Raw genomic sequence first — 13,207 nt, forward strand, 5'->3', positions numbered from 1 at the left:
AGCAGAGCGATACTGGGGCAAAAAGCTAGTTGTCAATTTTGATAGAATGTAAAAGATTTTAATGCCTTTAGATCCATAAGCACCAGGAAGTGGCAAAATGGCAATCATAATAGAAAAGAAAAACACAATTCTGATACGTTCCAAGATTGGTAATCGTGTCTGATTTTAGATAAGTTTTGGAGTTTTTAAATCCATAAAGAACTAGGAAGTGGTAAAAAAAAAGAAGAAGAGTTTAAAAAAACACAAATTCTGAAGTGATCCAAAAGTTCTAATTGTGTCAGATTTTATGTAATTTTGGTTTTCTTTAGTAGATAATGTATACTTAATAAACATACACATGAGTCACTAAATATTTATGATCATATATTGGTTGGACAGAAGACTAAGAAGGAAATGCATAGTTTTCCGCGTATTACTATGGTTATCCATTACCAGGAGCATGCATGGAAGCGCAATGTTACTCGTGAAGCAAAAGCAACGTGATTTTTGCCCCAGCTGGTTCTGTATCAAACAAACGCTGCTGGCAGCAGTAATAATGACGTGAACATAAAACCTTCTTTGTCTAACATTCCTGACAAATGCTTGATTGTCCAGGAGAAGCCATTTGTATTTTTCTGAAATCTTGCAGGATGCCGTGTCACTATTTTTCATGAAGAATTGTCTTTGCCGGGTGTAGGTGTTCTCTAACGCATGTCTCCAAGGGCTGATTTCTCTACAGATAATCAGCACACGGATCCTCCGAACCAGCAAAGCAGCGTTGACTCCTCAAACCAACGACACGCCTGCGGGCTCTGGGTGAGTGAGCTGTGAAATCAAGGGCGGAGGGAGGGCAAAGGCGGCCAACGGAACACGCTCAGGGGCTGCTTTCTCCCTCAGACTCAATAATACCCTTGAAGTGGTGGCTTAACATGTTGGAAACGATGTGAAACTTTAAGAGCAACAAGTCAAATACATGGCGAGGCTCCGGGGATTTGTAAACGATACGGCCCTTTCTAGTGCACATTGCCAGGTCCTCAGTTCGAATGCAGCTGTGCTCAGCCCTTCCTACAAGTTATTGCACAAGAGGGCTTCCGAGGCAGGGGGGAGCTGGGGCAGGTACTCTTGGTTCGCTTGCAGTCAGCTGGGTCGCTGAAATCCCGGCGAGAAGGACCAGCAGTTCAGGCAGCACTCGGAGACACTCGAACTCTCCAGAACTCCCCGGGTCGGCTGACCCCTGCTGCCTGCCATCCGCCTTCTTAACGCCTACCCCGGGGTTCTGCAGGCCCACGACGTGTGTTGGGAGAAAGCGTGTCCTGTGACTGTGTGAACTACACCGACTCTGTCAGTCCAGAGGGAAACCTTTCATCCGTGAAGCCAGCTGCTGAGAATCGTGCTGGTGTATCCAGGGCTTGGCTTCCGGTTTGACTCCATGTCTCTGAAAAAGTCACGTAGCTCTGAGTTTCCTCAGGCCCCTGTCCCACCCCAAAGCACCAAGAGGACCCCAGGGTGTTACCTCCGGGAGGGTCCTGGTGCTGGCTGGCTGCAGGGAAATTTACGTAAAAGTACATCCTACGTTCCCAGAGCCTCGGAGTCTGCACACGCTATCCAGGACTGCAACTGTCTTGGGACCTAGTACGCAGGACTAGCTTCCCATGAAATAAAGAACAGTTTTTCAAAGACAGAAAAGGAATCACATTCTGGCCAGTCAGGTTAGGATTATACTATCCAAACCAGTCCTGCGTAGAGGCAGGTATCGGCTGCCTGATCCACTTGAGTTGGAAAATGGATACCCAGGCCGCTCTGTTTCCATGACCTGCAACCAACTCCTCCATCCACCCAGGATCCAACGGAGATGCTGGGGGCTGACAGGCGGCGGCTGTGGCTGGGCAGAAACCTGTGGCTGGGCCCGGAATTCTGGGAGCTTGGGTTGTAGTCCTGGACCTGCCAAGAAATAATCCTGGCTAGTGCCAGATCCTCTTTAGAACCTCGGTTTCCCCGTCTATAAAAATGGAACCTTACAATAGGAGGGCTTCTGAGCTATGGTTTGGTTTCCAAGGTGCTATTTTTAAAACATTTGAATTCTTCGTAAGACAGCAATTATCAAAATATAAATCACTGTGACTGAAACATTAACAGTAATTAAATTATATTGGTTCACAGTGAAAGAACAAAATTTGTTCGTTCTGTAGAAAACCAGGGATATGTTTATAACTTTAAGAAGCAAAAACCACAATGGCATTTAAATTAAGAATGCTTTGTAAACTGACAAAGACTGAAGAGAAAATAGCGAAAGTAGCTGTGTGAGTGGGAGAAATATGGGTGTGGCTTTTTATGTCAATTTCTTCTAACATTTTATTTATTGCGTCCCTTATTTTTTTCAACAACTAAAATCAGTCTTCCAAACAGCTTTTATCTTTAAATTTGCTTTATGGAAGTAGTCACCCTGCCTTTAGAAAAACTTTATTAGGCTGCACTTACTACATTATCTAGAAAATAGGGCATTTATATGCATAAAGATCCACCTTCCCCTGCAAAACCACACAAAACAAAAAATATAGGTGTCTGATTTTGTCAGCCCCTAAAAGTACAGGAGGCAGAGACAGTAACTGTAGGAGGATGGCATGTTACTTTACCATAACACAGCAGAAACCCTAGATGAGAAGGAAAGTGCTATTTATCAACCCCCTGAGAGCTATGATTCTGTGGATTCTCATGTCTTCAGAGTTACTGGAGTTTAGATAATTCCAGCATTTGATTCTTTATCTTAGAACTTCACCTTTGGAAAGCTTTTTAGTAAAACTAAGAAGTAGAGTCTAGAAGGTAGGAGCCTGATGGGGAAAAAAGATAAGTGAGTAGAACATAAGGAATGTCTACACTCCAAATAGCAACAGAAGGGGGGGAAATGTGCAGATTCAAAGGGAATCCTGAGGGTCGAGATGCTCCTCATTTGCACACCCGTTGACTTGTTTGCAACTCTCAGCCTTGGCAACACCACATGATTTCTTTTTAGTATCTTTCCAAAAATGCCATTCCAGGTCAGGAATTCATTTGTCTGATTTCAAACTACAAATTGAATAGCAAATAAAACAGAAGTCTGGATGACAATATTTGCATTAATTATAATTGTTTTCACCTTGAAGGAGTAGCTTCCTCGCTCGCTCTGTTTCTGTCTCTCTGCTATGTATGCGTGCATGTATTTATTATTAGGCACCTCTCTTTGTAGAAAACATAATCATGGCTTCTTAGCGTTAAAGTGAACCAGAGTATTAGCGAGTGTGAAGGAGACAGCATTTCTTTCTTTTTTAAAATTCAAAAGTGTTCGAAAACCAGTCTGGGTTTCTAAGGTTAATGGGAGGACAGAGAAGTATGACTAGCATTCATACCGAAACCTACCCCATTCTAGGCTCTGTGCTCTGTGCTTTAAATGTTTCATCTCATTACCCCCATGCCAACCTCTGAGATAGATAGTGTTCCCCCCAGTATACAGATGAGGTGACTGGCTCAAGGTCGTAGAGCTCAGAGTCAAGCTACATCTGAAATGATAGCTAGGTGGAGATTTTACACTCTATGGTTTATGAGAAAACAAGTAGCTTTCTTTATTTTAAAAAATGGATATCTTGCTCTTAAGACACCACTCAGCTGCTGATGGAAGAAAAATGTGTATTTGTCAATTACAGGGAACTTGAAAGAAAATGATTTCTACTGGAAAAGACTGCTTGAAATCAGAAGAGACAACCTTACCTTAGCACGTCAGACTTATGCATGATGAAGAAAGTTACGGTCATCGCACATTTGAGCCCTAGTGTATGAATTCTGCCTTGGGTATGTGGGAGATTGTGGGTGGAAATTGTGGGCAGAACTTCCTCATAGAAGGTGTCCCTACTTTCCTCAACCCACCCCCCACTGCAGCCTGGCTTGCCAACCCGCCTTCCCCCGAGTCAGAGGCTCCCAAAGCACCCTGTGCTTCTCATTTGCAGAACCCATTGCCCTTCTAGTTATTCCCTTGCCATTTATCTTCCTAGCTGGGCTGGGGGCTCCTGGAGTGCTGGGGTGGTCTCTCTCCTTCACCGTCCAATACGCTGCATGCAAGACCTGAGGCTTGTGCTGCACGTGGAGGCCCTGGGCCTTAGTCCACCCCACTTTCTCCTCTGACCTTGCACACCCCAGCCTTACACACCCATGCTCCATCCTCCCCCTCCCCACCATAGCTAGTCCTTTGCCTCCTCCCCAGGGCCATTTGGTCAGGGAATTCTGGAGTCTTGAGCATCTGCATCATGGCTTCAAAAGGGGCGAATGGGCCACAGTAAGCTCTCTAGATTGTGGGGCCCAGGGCAGGAGTAGTGGTTGCCTGGGTCTAAGGGGGATGTTGCCAACACCCAAGAAACATTGTTGAATGGATGATTAACAGTTACTATGCTGAAGCACTGCCACAGACAGATAGCATTAAGCTGGACCTCTGGGGGCCCTGAAAACGGGAGGCTAGGCAGCAGATTCCCCTGGTCTGAGGACAGGCAATGTAGAGTCTGGATGAAACACTCACTGTAGCTTATTGTACTCTTGCTATTATTTTTCGTTACTTTTCTGTAAACTTTAAGGGCATTTGTTGCAGAGAAAGTTCCATCTACCTGGGTGTCTATTTAATAAAGAGATAATCTCAGCACTTCTCAGAAATGACTCAAACCAACAGAAGTTGGACACCCTGAGAAATAACCTGGCCCTCAAGTTCTTTCCCTGTCTGTCACCAGTCATTCCGAGATCCACATAGCATTTCTAACTCATTTTTCACAATGTATACAAAGTGTAGATTACAAACGAGATTGCAAGGCAAGGTAAATTCTGTGTTGTTTACCTGGCAGGTAAACTATGGGGTGGAGGCCAATTTGTCTTCATAAAACAAATATAAAATCCAAACAGAAATGTTTGCTATATGAAAACAAAATCATCTCTCTTACAAGGGGACCAGTGCTGTGTGCGGTTTTGAAGTTAAAGTTCAGGAATAGCGTGAAAACGGACTGCTGGGAGAATCTTCACGGAGCAGCACAGAAAGTTCCTGGAGATGAATCAGAACTCCGTTTGTTTTCCTCAATTCTTTTATCTTAAGGATACAAGAATGATTCTGAGAGATTTAGACTGTGCCTCACTGTAAAAGGAGAAAAAGAAAAGGGGGGGTGTATGTTCAGTAGACAGGAACTCCATTAAAGAACGAATTGACAATTACTTAGAAGTCAGGAAGCCAATTTTAAAATCAATATGTTGCTTGAGAAGGATAACGTGATGTAGTGTCAAAGTAGGAAGCATTATCAAAGCTACACGTACTTTGCATCGGTCCTTAAGGAGTCCTGGTCAATGCTGAGACAGCTGAGAAAGGAGATCTGAAAGCAGAGTTACAACCTGACCAAAATCTTTACACTCTACAGACCAAACCGTACAATACAGAGTGAAGCCAGAGGCAGGTGTGAGTTTCTTTTATACTCACATTTGCTTGGTTTTAATGCAACTGTAAAAGAACACCCCCATCCGTGCTCTGCCCCCATCCCTAGAATAAATAGCATAGCTACAAACAAGAACAACCACGGAATTGGGTCCCTTGCATCCCGCTCAGATTCTTGGTGGCACTGCAAAAGGAAATTTGAAGGTTATTAAAGGGGAAGCCGAAAACAAAGGGAGATTCAAAATAAATTGCATGAAATGAATTTTCCTCATCTCTGCTTTAGTTTGTGAGAAATTCAGCGTCATCCACCAATGTACGTCACTGAAGAATAATTTCAACTTGTTCATCTGAGGGAGCAGAAATATATGTAATTTGTGGAAGAATTAGCCGTAATTTGCAGTACCGTTTTCACATTGAGGAGGTGCTCAGCAAAAGTGTACTCTGGGAGGAAGGAAAGGCAGATGGCTGGAATGGAACGATGAAGAAGGAACCAAGGTTCTTTCTTCAATGTTTGGTACAAAACCTTTTCCCATTCGTTTTAAATTACTAAGAAAAGTAAACATTTTGGTAAATGCTTCAGAGAGATTTATAGGTGACCCTAAATGCAATCTACTTGGTGACTGACTCAATTTTAATTCCTTTGGTTCTTGGTTGCAGAAAGGGCAACATTGTTACCACTTGCCTGGTCAAAGGTTACACTTCCTGCCCTCCATCAACCCGGCTGGGACATCTGAGTGTTTTTAGATACTAGTCAGGTCACCTTCCAAAGAGAATCACTCACGCTAACCATCTGATTAAGGGGCCTCTGTAATGAATGCTGTTGCCGGGTATGCAATTAGCCGGCCTCTAGCTTTCCTGGTGTAATGAAATGCATGTTAGATGCCCATCTGTGTGAGCAAAGGCACCTGAGAGCTTAATAGGACATTAAATAGCCATCCATCCCTTTTAAAATTTTTATTTTAACTACATTTTAATTACACTTTTTTTAAGTGTAATAAAGTTTTTGTGTTCACATCCTGGGGAACTTGGAAACTCATAGTTTAGGTCATTGTTTCTCCCTCTGAAGAGGGTTCCACATATACAGCTTTAATCATCCACTTCCAGTACAACATTAATGCCCGTGGCAGTGTTGTGGGCGCTCTTTCCCTAAGGTGTCCACTAACAGAGACGCCTTCCTGAGTGGTCACAAAGCCAAGCCCTGTCTTCAGTTCTTTACTTCCTGAAGACTCGTAATTCTTTCTTTTTCACACACGAGGAAACTGAAGCACAGAGAAGTGACTTGTTTAAGCCAGGAGGTGGCAGAGCCAGGATTTGGACCCAGGCAGCCTAGAAGTTGTGCACTTAATCATGACCCAGGTTGGGCCAGAGCAAAATAGTGAAGCCCTCAAAAGTTCTGGGATCTCCAAAAGCCTCCTTCTGCTTCTTTGCTCAGAAGCATCCCTCTCCTGGCCCTTGGACACTAGCATGCTGACTCTAACCACGACTCCAACTCAAAGCAGAGATCTGCCATCTTAACCGACGCTCTCCTGATCTCAGCATGTGCGTCAAGGTGGTACCTCTCGCGAGTGTTCTCTTGTTAGCCTGGCCAATCCAGCCTGCATCTCCCAGCTGCAGTAATTAGTTCAGGGATGGGCCCATGACCCAAGCTAGTTCCATCAGAGGTCATCTAAGTCCTTTGTTTTGAAGCCCAGAGAAAGGAGGCTGGTTTTTCCTGCTAGACTTGAACCTGGGAGGCACGAGCAGATGCCCCATCATGGACCATGTGGCTTGAAAAGGGCATCAGCAGTGGAAAGAGGGCAGAGCCCAGCCAAGAGCCAGAGAGGGCTGGGTCCTGGAGACATCCTTGGGCTGCAGTCCAGCTGAGTCTGATGCTAGTTCTGCTCTGGCCTTCTCAGCTATGGCCCCATTAATTCCCATCCTGCTGAAGCAGTTTGCATTGGGCTTTCTGACACTTGCCTCAGAAAGGAGTCCTTCTGATGAAAATAAAAATGTTATCCAGTGGCAGAGAGAAGACACTGTGAGCCTTCGAAGAAGTGGGGACAGGGTGGGTGCTGTGGGAGAGTAGGGTGAGATGGAAGGGAATTAGTGTTGGAAAGCTACAACACTGGCATTTATTGTCTCATTTAATGCCCCCAGTGATCTTGCAAAGAAGGTGGCATTATCTCCAGTTCACAGATGAGGAAACTGAGGCACATGGAAGTAAGTGATGTCATCCATTTTACACTGTTTCTAAGTGGCTGATCTGGCTTTCAAACCTGGGCCCATCTGGCTCCAAAGGCCACAGGTGACTTTCTGCCAATCGAGGCTACTCCAGAAAGTTCTGCGTAAAGTGGAGGACAAGGGGAGTGGAATTGTCTAAGGTGCTCCTCATTAGACGTGCCCTGACCATCTTCAAAGCACTCAACAGGTTGTCTCAATTGTTGAGTCGAGTGATTGAGGTGGGTGGGTGTTGTGTCCCATTCTTGGAGATGGGCTCCTGTCATTAGGGTAGACAGAATTTGGGCTAAAACTTTGATTGTGGAGATTGAGAGGAAGAAGATGACTATGAAAATATGATGCATTCAACGCAGTAGTATTTCACAACGGTCATAGAGGATGCATAGAAGACAATGTGGGCTCAACATGACTCTTGGCCTTTTTTTTGGCCTGGGATGAGTCAGACATGCCACTCTTGCTATCGTAATGAGGAAGTAGGGCACTTTGGTCAATTGGGGAAGGAAGAGGAAAATTGCTTTATTCTCCACAGTTAATTAATGATTAATTAATGATGATTTGTTGAACAACATTTTACCTGTTGTACTATGAGTACAGTTCTGTACTAGGTGCTTTCAGAATATCAAATAAAAGGACAATTTTTAAGTCAGTCAAAATACACAGAACAATTAAATAGCAACACATGAACAAGAGAAGATAGAAATGAATGTGTATTTATGTTCAGAGTACGTCACAGATAACAGGAAGGATAATGGGTTAAGGGGCGCTGGCCAGAGGCAACTTTTTGGATCCCTTAAATTTTGAGCTAAGTTCCTAAGAGTTAACATGACCTGTAGAAGAGTGTGGGGAAGATATGTTTTGGTCAGAGCAACACAATGGCTCTGCTGAGCAAGAGAAGGCATAGCCGGGTCTCTGGTGTCAGGGTGATGGAAACTAGGGTGGGGGACCAGCCTGGTGGCGTAGTAGTTAAGTTTGTGCACTGTGCTTCAGCAGCCCAGGGTTTACCTGTTTGGACCCTGGGCACAGACTTACACATTGCTTATCTAGTCACGCTGTGGCAGCATCCCACATACAAAATAGAGGAAGACTGGCACAGGTGTTAGCTCAGCAATAATCTTCCTCAAGCAAAAAAAGAGGAAGATTGGCAACAGATGTTAGCTCAGGGCCAATATTCCTCATTAGAAAAAAAAAACTGGGGTGGGAGCCAGGTTTACAATGTACCTATATGAACAGTCGGAAAAGCAGGCCTATCATGAGGTCGTTGATAAAGCCCTGGGATGACGTTAGGAGGACCTTGCCTAGGATGGCAACTGGGAAAATATGGAAAAGGTGAGTCTAAAGAAATGCAGATGACCTTTCTGGCTCTGTTGCCCAAGCAGACTGTGTTACATTGGGATGTGAATCAGACAGGGTCTTATTCATCTTCCCTTAGGGTCTGGCACTCTGGGGATGTTGATACTTGTTTATTGAATGAGGGAGTGAAGGAAGGAAGGGAAGAAGGAAGGAAGGAAGGAAGCAAGGAAGTCGGCTACACTGGGAGGATGCTTCAGCAGCAGGAGCAAGATAATAGCTATTGATCAGTGGCTGGAAGCTATGGAGAGTTCAAGAAGATTCTGAATGGAGTAGAGCCATTTTTCTTTACAACAGTGAAGAAGTTATTAACTAGATGGGAATTGTGGTTTCTTTTTGTGGTGGCGCAGGTGGAAGTTAAGCTGGAGAGGATGCATCTTTCTGACTCAATTGGACGGACTGTTTATACCGGGTCTTGAGCTTCCCCGCCAATCAATGTTGATATTTTTAAGGCTCCCTGGCTTCCTCTCTCACAGAAATAAGACACATCAAGAGCCAAATTCCAGGTGCCTTGTTCCTCATAGATATATTTGTTTTGGTATAAAGGTTATTTTGCCTGGAATTCCTAAGTATTCTTTAACTCTTCTTCCCAGCCTTAGCAGTGTTTTCTTTAACCCGCTTAGAGTCCTTTCAGACTTGCCTTCTCTTTTCAAAGGGCACTTTGCTTTTCTCCATTTTCTAATACACCTGAACAAATCGATTAAAAGCAAAAGTCATTTTTTGGTTTCCAACAGATTTTACAGGAGGTTGAATCTCTTCCTATATGCATCCTAAATCAACAGACTCTCCCTTCATCTTTCCTTGTTCCTCCCAATGCAGGAAATTGTTCTGGTAAATGGAGTCCTTCTCCCATAACGCCTGGACTGGCCACAGCCACAGGGTCCTCTGATCCTTCCCCAGGCTTATGGCTCTGTGTATGGGGCTCTGTACTGCTCCAGTGATCCCAGGAAATGAAATTCCTTTCCCAAGCTGGAGCCCCCGAACTTACCTCTTTCTTCTTGCATTACTTCATAGATAGATAATCTGCGTTAATTCCTTCAGGGTTCTTGTGCATTTAGCCCTGGCCTCTTAACTCTGCTGCTGTTCTCCACTTAAGCACCCGAGGCAAATTTCCTGAGCTCATTCCACTGCTGATCCTTATGTTCTTGCATAAAGATAGAGTTGCATTAAAGATAGAGTTTCTTTAAGTGGGATTCTTATGCACACATATTTTCTTCTGTATTCAGTTGTGGACTGTCATCCTTTTATAATGCCAAATCCTTTCTGAGCTTTTCAAAACAAACTTTTCTTTCCATTTCTTTTAGCTCACTTTGGGAAAAGAACTCTCACAGCATTTAGGAGTGAGGATGCTTAGACTTGGGACTGAGAATGCTAGTTTTCCATTTCCCTTGTTTTTTGGGGAATAAAACAGTTTGGCACAGGAGTATTCTGAGGGCTGCCAAGAAACAGCTACTTCTATAAATCAGTCCATTAGGCCCTTAATTTCTGTGACGTTTGTCTTTCTGACTTAGTTGTAAACTTTTTGAAAGTTGGGACTGATTCTTCCTCTTTTCCTTTTCCTCCACACTCAGAGCTAACTACCGACTGCTTCTCCATCTCTGAAGGGAGCCCTCCACCTGTGTGGCTGTCGCCCGGATTGAGGCATTTCCTAATGCCTGTGGTATAGGCTCTATGTTTGTGTGTTAAAATTAATGTCTTAAAATTAAAGCGTTCTGAGAATGAATTTATACCAATATATGGAATGTGTTGGTATGTTCGCTATAATTAGGATAGTTTTGGCCACAAATATCAGAAAACCCAATTCACAGTGCTTTAAGCAATAATTGAGGTGTTCCAAGGACATGTGCAATGCACCCTTATTTTTCTGTCCAAATTATTAATAGCACCCTTATCACTCTCGAAAGTGCCCAGATTTGAATGATAAAGTATATGGTCATCCGTATTGGTGTTCAATGACTGCCATAACAAATTACTACAAACTTAGCATCTTAAAACAACGCAAATTTATTGCCTTACAGTATTGTAGGTTAGATGTCCACACAAGTCTCACTGGGCTGAAATCAAGGTGTCAGCAGGGCTGAGTTCCTTCTAGAGGCTCTAGGGGAGAATGCATTTCATTGCTTTTTCCCCGCTTCTAGAGGCTGCCTGCATTCCTTGGATTGTGGCCCCTTCCCCCAGCAATGTCCCCCTGAGTCCTCTTCACACTACTATCTCTCTGGGCCTCACTCTGATTCCCTTTCCCACTTTTAAGGGCTGTAGTGATTACGATGGGCCCACCCAGATAATCCAGGATAACCTCCGTATTTTAAGGTCATCAGTCAATTAGTAACCTTGATTCCATCTGTAACTTTAATTCAACCTTGCACTGTAACCTAACATATTCACAGGAGCTTGGGATTAGGCCATGGACATCCTTAGGGGGCCATTATCCAGCTCACCACATCATTCTACTCATTAAGAGTGTTATTACCATAAACATCAAGAAGTCCAGAAGCAGAGCGGCTCCAGGAGGGTAAATTCACAGCTGTGTGACAGCATCATGGACCCAGGTTCTCACATCTTTCTGTTGAGCCATCTTCAGCATGCCAACTTGTCTTTTGATTTTGGGTGTGTGATGGCTGCCTCATTCTCAGGCATTGTGCAGACACAACACATCCAGCTGAAGGAACCACAGCGCACGAAGAGGCTGTTTCTTCTCATGTAATGAAAATCTTTTCAGAAGCCCCACAAGAAGATTCTTGTGCCTCATTGGCCAGGATTATGGCACATCACAGACCACCCTCGGAAACATATGGCTGAAACAGTGTAAGCCAGAGTAAGGGGAGTTTCTCAAGGGGAGGACACAGGGGGAATGGCTCCTGGGCAGGCAACTAGCAGTGTCTGTGCATTCCCAGAAAGATGGGAGCAGTGCTCGCCATTAACAAATCAGCTGCTGAGGTTGGGACCAGGGACTTTGAACCCTCAGGGCATTCTGCTGATACGCCCTAGATTCTAGTCATGAAATTCTTTGGGGTTATGAAGAGGATTATAATTTTGATTAGAGTGGTGGCTCCAGAAATCTTGAGGCATAGCAAGAGTGTTTTCTGTTTTTCACAGGTGAAGGGAGTAGACCTTATGGAATAAAATGGCATGCACAGAAGGAGGGTCGGGACCATTCCCCTCACAAGTCATCTTTTGCTTGTTCCTGAACCTCACTGTGGCTACTTTGTTCTTTTTTACGACCCTGCCTGGAGTGGGTATGATCTTGAGGTACAAAAGCAGAACTTATCAGCATATTTTTATATTTTATAATAACCTTGCGAGTTCTCTAGGCTGTCCGTGCTTGAAGCTTCAGTAACTGTAGCAGCTAATCATCTCGTATACCTCTGTGAGATTACGCAATATTGATAGCTACAGCTGCATAATCCGGAGTAGTACATTCCAGTAAACGAACGGGCTTTATGGTCGTGTTATTATTACTGGCAGTAGGATTCTATGGTAAAGCACAAGGAGTCACAGGCAGTAAGATGCACATTGCTTCACGCCCCTGTGACAGTCTAGGTGGAATGACTCGCCAGCAGGAGTAAATGCCCACGGACTAACACACAGCAGCTCTTCAGTCCTGGGGGAAGCTGGCTGTTAATACCATAAGAAAATTGCCCCTGAGATGATTAGAATGGGGTGGGGTGACCAACAGGTATTGCAGTGTCCCATCCCAGTTTTTCCACTGCTGTGGATAAGAGTGTGGTTTTCTCAGATGATTGTATGGGAAAAACTGGTTTAAAACATGAATATGCTATTTCTTTATTACACCAAATTATTATCTTCATGTAACTTATTCATTTAATCAGTAAGTATTTATTGAGGACCTACTATGTGCTGGCTACCATTCCAGCCTGTTAGGATGGGTCAGTGAACCAAACAAATATCCCTTTCCTCACGGAGCTTATATTCCCACGGGAGACTGACAATAAAAGGTAAATACAGCAAATCCGTAAATTACATGGTGTGTTAGAAGGTGATAAGTGTCCTGGGAAAAGAAAATGTTGAGCAGGTTCAAGGGGTTAGAAGTGTGAAGAGAGTGGTAGGAGAGGAGGGTTAGTGTTCACGATTTTAAATAAGGTGGTCAGAGGAGGTCTCATTGAGCAGGTGATACTCAAGCAAAAAATTGGAGGTGAGGGAGATAGCCATGCAAACAGGAGAAATATAAATCAGATTGTGTCTCTCCCCGACATCCCTGTCACACTTAAAGCC

At 44.0% G+C, this 13,207-nt stretch overlaps 1 long non-coding RNA gene across 3 annotated transcripts in view; it reads left to right on the plus strand.

Moving 5' to 3' along the window:
• The first annotated feature begins 573 nt into the window (after window positions 1-573).
• The window catches only part of LOC123285216 (uncharacterized), a 50,953-nt gene continuing 38,319 nt past the window's right edge, over window positions 574-13,207 (plus strand). Inside the window, exons 1-3 of one of the 3 annotated variants that reach the window (XR_006526827.2) lie at window positions 607-795; window positions 3,657-3,801; window positions 4,935-5,672. This is a non-coding gene — a long non-coding RNA (uncharacterized lncRNA). Of the gene's footprint in view, window positions 796-3,656; window positions 3,802-4,934; window positions 5,673-13,207 lie in introns of those variants that run through there. The other 2 variants (XR_011502875.1, XR_006526826.2) reach the window with 2 other exon arrangements.

Source organism: Equus asinus, chromosome 4 (assembly GCF_041296235.1).
Source record: "Equus asinus isolate D_3611 breed Donkey chromosome 4, EquAss-T2T_v2, whole genome shotgun sequence".
Lineage (NCBI taxonomy): Eukaryota > Metazoa > Chordata > Mammalia > Perissodactyla > Equidae > Equus > Equus asinus.